Below are 9298 nucleotides of genomic sequence, written 5' to 3'. Positions count from 1 at the left end.
AGGCCTCAAAGCACCTCTTCGTCGCGCCTGCCGCACGCCGGCGGTCAAATTACGGACAGACGAGACCGGGTCGCGATTCTGGGAAGCACCCATGCCGTTAGGCTGGGTAGGAGCAGCCATACCACTGGGCTGGAAAAGGGGAGGGGTGCGCCATGCCGCTGGGCTGGAGGTGGGAAGGGGTGGGCCATGACGCTGGGCTGGGTAGGAGCAGCCATGTCGCGGCACAGACCGGGTTCGGCCGTCCCATTGGGCAACCGGCGCGAGCCGAGCCGCTCCCGTTGCTCCAACGGCGGCCTGACGCAAGGCACACCGCCGTTCCTCCCGTTCCCAGCCAACTCCAGAGCTCACACGGCTGGTGGGGGAGAAGGGGGGGGGGGGGCACGCGCACGCTGCCGAGGACGGCAGACGCGACTGGCACCGGAGGAACCGCAACGCGACGCAGTTGTAGCGAAGAGTGGCGCTCACATTGACGGCCGTCTGTTGAAAGCCAGCCGCAGACTTAACAGTCCCGGCAGCTACTTTGGCCGGAATTCATTAGTATTTTGTGTTTGCATTTGTTTGCTTGAAAATCATTCACGAGGCGGTTTTTCAGGTATTCGGCTCCTTACATCGCTAGCTAAGTTCGGTTCGTCACACTCATGCATACGTTACAACAAATTTACCACCGATACAAATGCAACATACCACACGTGATCATCGATGTTGGTATCTGGCCTTTAGTTTGCTTTTAAACGGCAATTCAAGTAGGCCACTTTGCATGCAGTGAATGGGGCTTCCATCGCCATGAAAGTTTCCACACTATGAAGCCAGCAATATGTGAATTCGTGAAAGCGAAGACAGACGACGGATGTAAGGCAGCACGGAGTAGCCTGAGACTCACCTCTCTGCGGCAGTCCTTCTGACCAGACGACCAGCCAGCAGCGAAATCCCTACACACCGCATGATGGGCTTCATCTGGACGATATCAACTCAACTACCAATCTACACACAGACTAGGGCACAGAAGACGGTCGGCGCGCGGGCTCTGTTCACATGTTCCGTGTGGGGCGGCGGCGCGGTGGAAATCACTCTCGCTCTCGATCCTCCCGTGCACGCGGCTCGCGGAGCACTGCCGACCGGCGCCGCCGGTGACCGCCAAACGCCGCACACTCCCTTTTACTTCGGCCCTCCGACGGCCGGCCGGCCGCCGGCCGCCGGCACGCCCACTCGTCTCCACGGCGGCGGCGCCGGTGGTCGTGCCGAGCCCGGCGCGCGCCGCCCGGCTCGGCGGCTCAGGGAAATTCTGTATCATTTCCATGGTCGGAGCGCGCTCGGCCGGGAACAGGTGACGAAATGGAGAACATTACCGGCGCCGGGTGAACGGGAGAGCCGCCAGCTATTGGGTCGGGTATTCGCACGGTATTGCCTGATCGTATCAAGTCCGATGGCCAGCAGGCGTTGCGCTTTTGGTCGTGAAGACACGGGACCGCTTTATGAACCAAATCCATGTAAAGTTACACTCATTGGTAATATAGGGGCCACCATGATCAGGGGTGTCACTCTCTTGAGTCGGTGGGGTATGGGGCGGGGCTCAGCCCAAAAAGCTTGACTTGACCTCCCCAAAGCCTGATCTTGCTCGGATTTCAGTCACTTGAATTTGCCTCTTCTATGTTGGCAGTTCAAGAAACGGTTTCAATATTCTTTATAGATTCAATATTGTTCCCCTGTGGGGAAATAGGTTTACACTTTGAATTACCGTGAGCTGCTTTTGTGGAAAGCTAAGAATGGGTGTGACCCACAGAAGCCTATTTTTGTACATGCTCGTAACAGATCACTGATGACTGCTACTGTTGCTGATTGTGTCGCATAAGCACCACGCTCACAAGTATGCGACATATGCATTTACTTCTGTTGGGGAAAACATGTGCTAACTTTTATCTGGGTCGCCCCGTACTTTTAAAAGCTGCTACCTATTGTAGCCAATTGTTCATCCAAAGCCAGACGTTATCATTTCAAACTCTTGTCAATCATTTACAGACTGGCCTAACTTTTAAAGGAGTTAGCACGACAAAAAACTAGGTGCATACAGGATTGGTAAAAGTAATATCATACTCATAGTGAGGTGTTTAGGTATCTGCTGCCCCGCATACCAATAGCTCAGACAAATTTTCCTGCATTTATTTGGCCCAGTATTTTATTTGTGCCCACAAGCATTAAGGGAGCTTATAGAATCATTTGAGAGGGCTTAGGTCAGCATTGAGGGCGGGGCTCGGGCCTTTGAAAAAGCATATAAAGTGACAAGTCTGGTCATGATGGTAAAATAAAAAAAAAAATATTTTCCGCACGTTTGGGTGTTTTGCAAGTCGTTGAGCTCATGACCACGAAAGGCATGCGTGCATGGCCGCTAAGGAAAGGAAAGAAAAACACAACATCTGTTGGGTCCGAGTCTGCCAGCAGCATGGCAACAGCACAGTATGGGCGCTTCAAAATGTTTTCCAAGCAGTGAATCACGACATGAAAATCTTGTTTACTACCAGCCTAGTATCTAGCGTAAATCGACCTTCGGAAGACATCAGCCATGCATGGAGTGACCCATTGCGACATGATAACCACGAGTTACTTTGGGCCGAGGGTCCCCGTTGAGCCCACGTCTCAGTTCGGCTGGACACCAAGGCGGAGCCCAATCATGACCTCGTGGAGCTTGATCTCGGATGAATCGACTGCGGTTTGGGCACGCATCGGATCCGGGCTCGGACACACCAATCGGTTCACTGTGGTACTCTGACTCATACTAAGACTAGGACACCAGGACTGAGACCCAAACTCAGAACCAAAGGTTCTGAAGACAGGAGACCCGGGTTAGCCTTGATGCACACATGCAACTAAAGAAGGCCTCGGGCCATCCTTTTCATACCGTGAGCTCTTTAGATGAGGATAACCGACCTGTCATCTAACAGGAGGTGCATGTCAAAACCCGTCAGGCAATCGGTGAAATGTGGTGTGAATTCACGGCTGTTTTCACTCACTGGTGTGCGCTCACTTCGGTTTTTCAGCAGAAGTGGGCGCCACCAGCCGCCTAGATTGGCGTGGAAGTTTCAACCATCGCTGGAGGGTATACTAACATGAGTCCGTATATACAATTTACATGGGTATGCTAAACGCATATCTCTATATTAGACTCATCTCACCTACGTGACTCAGGCTCTGACTCAGGTACATGGATGCACCTAAAAAAGATAAATAAATTAGCACGCACGCGTGGATGCAACATAAAGTGAAAGCTTAGTATCGGGTATAGGGATACGTAATCGCATATGCAGTGGGGTGGTGTTTGGTTGGGTGCATCAGGTCATCTGCGATCATCAGAATTTTTAAGAGGGAGGTGCCTGAAATCCTCACGTATCCATGGGTTTCCACGGGCGCCATTCAAAGCACTGTCTCTATGTGTACTGGCAAAGCAAACATCTATTGTTTCATTTGATGAGGGACTCTTACTGGGTACGAGTGAAGGGTGATTCACAATTTTCCGTATGCACGCAGGTTAGGGTCGGAGATCCATAATTCAGCTCGCACTTTTATAAAATGCTTCCCCCCCCCAAAAAAAAAACAAATGCACAACAATTCTGTTCAGTAGAGAGAGTGCCGTGATCATAGCGCCCACTCCATAAGACATCCAACATTACTTGAATGTGACATGCGTAAATTTAAGTGCTTGTAAACCGCCTACTTACAGTCACGCTTTCGCACTAAATGAAAACGCAGAAAAAGCAGAACCCCAGCCACTTTGAGCGGTGCGGTCCTCAGTGGAGCCGCGTCTCATCATCCGGATACGGTATTCAACGGAGCCGTCAAATCTGGATCCCGGGCCGTTCGGTTACCTTTTCTGTTTGCAAATTTATAACAAGAGGTGTGGTCTCAAAAGACTGGAGGATGTGTGACTGAATGCTTATCAGATTGTTTAATATAACCATTAACCTGAAAAACATGATTATTTCCCCTCATTGTAATAAAGCGATCAAAGTCCGATTTACATCAGCATATTAAATAACTTGCTGTTGCTCTGTCTATTCGTGGTGGTCTTCTGGCAAAACACAAAAACTTTTGTTATATATTATGCATATATATATATATATATATATATATATATATATATATATGCATATGTATATGTATATATACATATATAGATATATACTTAGGGAGCAGCCTTTCACAAATGCACTGTTAATCAAACATCACGGCCTGTTCCACATTATTAAGTTTTCTACACAGGCTTCCGCTGTTTCTTACAGCAGGCCTCACGTTAGGCTCACATTCGTGGATAAGCAGCACAAATGCTTGTACAAATAATACGACCAAAAAAAGGTCCCTTCGTTACCTTGTACTTAATTGTTACATTTTCTTTTGTTACACTTCATTTGTTACATTTCACTCACCGTAGACGTTAGATAGCCTTGCCATAGACTATCGCCAGGCTCAGGTTGCTAGTTGAGCAAGGTAGATACTCTTTGAACACACACGCAAAACATGCAAGTACGATAGACAAAATGCGCGATTATGTGATGAGGGAAGCCTTCTGTGATATATTCGAGAACGTTAAAGCCAAGACACGCACAAACAGTTCAACGCAGGTCGACGCCAGCTGCTAAAACACTGACAACACAGCTACAAGATCGAGCAGGGGGCAGGCTGACAGTGCATTTCCAAAATAGCGTCCCTGAACCAAATTTGAAGAGCGCTTCCATCTCAGATGTCAGATGAAACCTATTGGTATTTAGCACCGTAATTCTTACCAGAAACAGCGAAAAAGAAAACTGGAAGTGCTCAAAGCAGTGTTCATTATGGCAACTGCGCCAGCGATTAATATGCAAAGTGGCATGACGCGCAACTTTACAACTGCATAAACGCACATCCGAGCAGCTGGCGCCAATCCGTTTTTTTTTTTTGCCTTAAAAGTTCCCTTATTATGAAGTCACGTCTTCTGCTTAACCTACTTGTATATTGTGCATGTGTGTTTGAACTATGCCTACCTTGCTCAACATGCTGCAACATGTGCCAACACATTTGCTCTTTTTAATCACGCTCTAAAAGGAGAACGATGCGACCCTCCCCCCCCCCCTATCCTGAGATTTTATGAGGATACCTCCCGTGCACGTCGTGCGATCGCGCCCAACTTTTATTGGCCTAAAGGGCTAATAAAAGAAGGGCGCGATTTGGGAGCAAAACAACCAACAATGCGAGAAAAACACATTGCGCGTGTTTTGACGCCTAAGACGTACCCCTAGTATTTCTGGCTTAGGAGCAGGGGTGGTTTTTGAGACACAATGCACGGCTACCTACGACTGCGCGTCCTACGGTTAACAACCGACGCTGACGCGGAACGGGTGCAGAACAGAACAGAACGCTGTTATTTTAAGAAACCGTACATCACATACGTATGGTCAAAACACGCGAAACTATACATCATTGTGCTGAGAACTGGACAAGAACTACTAGGGTTTGTATCATCACAAAGCATGATCTCGCACATATGAGCATATAAAGCTGCACAGATCTTATTTTTCGGGAAAATTTGACCTTTCGCCCGACATAATGAATCAATTATTGACGAGCAACATACGACTCGTTAACAACCGCGAGATCTCGTTGAGACCAATCCACTGGTGTCTTTTACTAATCTCTAGCTCTCTTAGTTTGGAAGCAGCGGGGGGAGGGAGGTCGCATCAACACCCCCTGAACGCTATCGATGAGGACATTATCCACAAACATCAACTTAAAATCTATCGTGAGACAAAATTGATTAAGCCTGCGTAGAAAGCGTAATAGTACCGAATAAGCTGTGGTGTCTATTTACCATAGAACTGATGGAGATAAATGAGTCTTGAAAATAACGAAGACATAAACTGTAGCATCGGAAGATGAGAGTGGGTTTCCGTCACACAAACGATTTCACCTAGAGACGAGGTATAACTGTGTTTTTACCATAGGGTGGGTTTTCTCAACAACGAAATCTGAAAAACTAGAGCAAACCTTTGTTAACACCATCATTTAATTTTCTGGATTTCCGCATGCTGAATTCGAGTACCATATATGCACACACATCTTAGCATGTTTCTATCTATTGTATGTAAATAGAATGGAACATTAGTTGACTACACCTGTGTTTTTTTTTAATCGATCGAGCATATGGAACTCATAATTCTATTCAGTCTAAAAATTGAATAATGGTGTCAGCATAAGGTTTGTTTTAGTTTTTCCACTTTCGTTATTAAGAAAAGACACATAAGGTAAACACAGTGTGCTTTATGCTAGGTGAGAGTGGTTGTAGACGTAAGTGACCACATCTTAAATGCTGCAATTCAAATACTTTTCTGTATGTTTCAAGACTAATTCATCTTTATCAATGATCCAAGTACAGAGAAACATCAACCGATTCAATAGCCTTACGCATGCTCGCTAATAGGCATTCTAGCATAGAAACATGCACAGGAAAGAACCCGGGACATGCCAGACAAAAGTGTTTTATGGAACTTAAGAAATTACATAATAGCAGAAATTACACATAGACAACCGGGCACCTATTACGACGAAAAATAGCAATGCAACACAAAACACTAAGAACCATTTTCGATCCAAGTACCTACGAAATCATTAGCAGTCAGCGTCCAAACATGCTGCACAGCTGCTGCGCAAATAAATTGGCGGGAGTCTCCCTCCCGCTGCCTACATCTACACTTAGCATTGACTTCGGGCGGCCGCTGCTTGGCACTGGAACACCGTGTTTAACTATTGCTAAGGGAGACTTACATCCTTGGGTTAAGTGTTGGGGCGCCATTTCTTGTTGCCTAGCTACAGTAGCTGTTTACCTTGGGTCTGAAGCACCTCTTGCCTAGGCTTGTCGATTGCCTCTCTATCTGAGCATGGGCAGACTTCATGTGGGTTTGGAACTCCTCCGAAACGCGCTGCTAAACGTTGACTTTAGGGACCGCTATTTTGTCGTTTTATGCGTACGTTTTGCGTGAACTGCGTGTGGCTTGAGGTGCCACACTGCCTACGCTCGTCGGTGCCCTTGTCATAGTTGCATAGCGTTGCTGTCCGCCAAACTTAAAGGCGGCTGCTATGCATTAAGTCCGAACCTCTTCGATGAGATGGATTTCCGGAGTCAAGGCTCACGCTAAGTAACGCGTGTTGTGTGAACTCTGGACCCCATCATCCTCATCGCGCTAAAGGTCAGGTGCCATCAGACGGCGAGACAGACCGTGCCGCTCACTTGCGCCACACCAGGCTTTCGACGCAAAAATCCCCTCCTCTGTGACAAGGAAATTTTTACGGGTCGGATGATGGGAGACAGGGATCACGCAACAGGCAACCGCTTAGCGCAGGCGCCGATCCTCCCAAACCCAGCCAAAGAAAAGATACAGACAAAATCTATAAATTTTTGGCAAGCCAAAACTTAGCAGTTAATGAAATTGAACGCACGCGGGTATCAAATGTCTGAATCAAATAAATTATTGACACTTTTCATTTCATGTCGACTTATTTGTCCCTTTTTAAACCAATAGCAGTCGAATGGGGCCTGTCGGGATTTTCGAGGCCCTGTATGGACTTGAAGAACTCTATGAGTTCAACACCACGGTAGTCTCGAAACGAGCCCAAATTTGTGTTGAGGGTGGCGAACCCATGCTCTTCTGAAATATTAAATCTTCCTTTACAGTTGCAATGGCTCTGAGCACACGCCCCGCAATCTGGGAGAAAAGCTTCGACATCCAGGGTTGCGGTATCCGTAGGGCCACGCCGCGTCGTCCCCGGAGCCCATACCAGAAGGTTGCCCTATAAGCGGGCCCACGTGTCGGAAAGGGGCACCATCGAAACGCTTTGTGAAATCTATTCGTATGCATGGAATCAGTCTGCTCGAGCCTTGAATACTGCCTATGGCATTTACAGATTGACGTCCGAAACGCATTAGTATCTATAGCGTCGCGCGCTCGGTAATGGCGAAATACAACACTCGTGTTGATGTGGCTGATGAACTGCTAAGAGGATCAGTGTATTGTATTTGTGTACTCGCTATGTATTTGGGGCTCTGCTACGCACTCAGCAACCGAAGCTGAGTAACTGGCGTTTAGTAAAAGGCAAGCCATTGGTGTTGTCTGCTTCTCACCGTGACAGGAATGGAAGGTGCCGCAGGAAATCGAAGCCCGGTTTCCCAGACTTATAGCTTAACCTCTGCACATCCGGAACTATCACAGGATGAATATCAAAATTGCACATGTGTATAGATGTGTTACCACCTAAATAAGATTTCATTTAAAGATCTCTTCAGCTTAAGTGCCATTTTTCATGGCCAGAACACAATAAGGACCCGAGTTGGATTAAAGTTGCTGGGTTACGAATCCCATGGGCCCAGTGGTGTTAATGCCCATGCGGAAATGGAATATACCTTGCAGCTTACCCTTGAGTGGCACGAATCGATTTTAAATGGCTTTCGTTGGCACTGCTTTCGAACACAGGGTCGTTCTCACGTGCCTGCCGCTCGCCACATGGCATTAGTTTCGGTAGGCAACACCGCGCGGTTTTGAGCTGGAAGGCTACAACGCTAGATGTCGGTTGTCTTGCTACTGGAAGCTGCAAGCGAATATGCTCAAAATAATGCCATGTAATGTGACATTAATTTATTGTAAAACATTGTTTTCCTCAGGCGACCATGGGCTCATCTTGACAATGACACATTTTAGCCCCGTTTCAATGAACCTTATCAGACACTAGGAACACCTGTTACCTCTCCCGGCTTGAACCATAGGGAGCGACCCATTGCCTTGCCCGGCCAGGGCCGACGGGCCTTCCCGTCCCAGCTCGGGGTACCTACCAGCTGCCACTCTAGCGACATTGGGCTATCCTGCCGCGGCCATTGGTCTATTCGGGGGCCCTCAGAGGGATGCGTCGTACATCTGTCTCCTCCCTGACACAAGAGACCTTGTGACCGGGGAGCTGGCCTGGGATTGACGCAGTGGTCTTCACCGACACAAAATACCCCCTTGTCGGTGCAAAAGGTCGAACAATTGGTACAGGAACCCCGGCTGACAGATGGTTTTTTTGTCTCACCATGAATCATTCATCATCATTTCTCATAACTCCTGGCATCGTTGCTGAGTTCCGACCAACGTCAAAGGCCCACGGCCATTCAGGGTCCCGTCCTTGCCCGTGTTTAGCAAATGCCTACCCATGGCCCACGTGGAACCCCATCCCAAAACAGATTACCATGCTGGACAATGTAGGCCCGTGACCGATGCAGAGGCTCCCCCCCTCCCCCCCCCCCCCA

This window comes from Pollicipes pollicipes, unplaced genomic scaffold (genome assembly GCF_011947565.3).
Source record: "Pollicipes pollicipes isolate AB1234 unplaced genomic scaffold, Ppol_2.1 Scaffold_7261;HRSCAF=8764_pilon_pilon_pilon, whole genome shotgun sequence".
Classification (NCBI taxonomy): domain Eukaryota; kingdom Metazoa; phylum Arthropoda; class Thecostraca; order Pollicipedomorpha; family Pollicipedidae; genus Pollicipes; species Pollicipes pollicipes.
Note: the sequence above shows the minus strand (reverse complement) of the source record.